This window comes from Ascaphus truei, chromosome 13 (genome assembly GCF_040206685.1).
Source record: "Ascaphus truei isolate aAscTru1 chromosome 13, aAscTru1.hap1, whole genome shotgun sequence".
NCBI classification, from domain to species: Eukaryota; Metazoa; Chordata; class Amphibia; order Anura; family Ascaphidae; genus Ascaphus; species Ascaphus truei.
The window spans coordinates 50,306,141-50,307,611 of NC_134495.1; positions in this window are offsets into that span (position 1 = coordinate 50,306,141).

The following is a 1,471-nucleotide window of genomic DNA, read 5'->3' on the forward strand; positions in this document are numbered from 1 at the left end:
TGTTTGGAAAGGGCCTTATAACCCTTCCCAGATTGATGGGCAGCAACAATTGCTTCTCTAAGATCATTGCTGATGTCTTTCCTCCTTGGCATTGTGTTAACACACACCTGAATGCTCCAGACCAGCAAACTGCTATAACTTCGGCCGATTAGCAGCACCTGTCTGCTACTTAGCATCTTAATTCCTATGGAAGCAGTAAGGTTGGACTTAGTTTTTCACACACAGCTTCTCCATTTTGGCTTTATTTTTGTTAAATAAATGATATGTTGTTGTTCATCTGAGGTTGTATTTACCTAATTTTAAGACCTGCTAAGGAACAGATGATTGTTATTATGTCCTGGTATGTAAAACCATAGAATTCAAAGAGGGTGTACTTTCTTTTTCGTGTGTGTGTGTGTGTGTGTGTGTGTGTGTGTGTGTGTGTGTGTGTGTGTGTGTGTGTGTGTGTGTGTGTGTATATATATATATATACAGCTCAACCCCCTTATAACGCTGTGCTTGGGGTCCAAAGAATCATATCGCGTTTTAAGTGGATCGCGTTAAAATAATGTGCAATTGTACGCACTGTACAATAAAGTATTTAAGATACCAATAATCGTGTTGTAAAGTATTCAATATTCAGTATTCATAATTGGGAGCCATGCTTGCATCGCGTTATAAGCGGATTCGCGTTGTAACTGATCGCGTTATAACGGGGTTGAGCTGTATATATATATAAAAAAACAAATATACTGTATATATAAATATATATATATATCACAGAGTTGCAATCCCAGCACCAGGTATAGCACATTTTTGCAATAACCCCCTTGGCCTTCATTCCCTGTGGGTCTAACTAACATAGTGTGTAGCACTGTATCTTTGTATCAATTTACAGTAGCTTAAACCTGTATAGTGTGTGTAGAGGGTCTGTTTCTTACTCTGACTCCCAGGGACTGGTTTAATTTATGTTTTCATAGACGTTGTTTAATAAACGTGATACTTATTATACACGAGTGCTTCATAGGGATTCTTTCTTACAGTAGTCATACATACAGTACATGTTTAACATGTATTATAAAGAACACCCTCCCACTGTCTCTGTAAATTCTCCCCACTTACCACTTGGATTATAAACTCTTGGGGTTAGGGACGCCACTTCCTAATGTTACTTTTATGTCTGTAGTGCTTATTCCTATTATATCACGTGTATTACTGCTGTGACACGCTACGTACATGGATGGCGCTATATAAACATAGATATACATAGAGTATACAAAATACTTTCAGATGGAAGGTATTGGTGTCTTCTGTTTGTATTGTGTGCTTATTGCTTCATGCATGTGCTTTGTATTCAGTATACAGTATAGCATTATCATACATTGCCCAGCAGAGTCAGCACTAACACAAGATTATTTGTTGCCCAACCCATATATACCGAAACCCGATCTCTGACACACACACACACACACACACACGTCACACCGGGGGA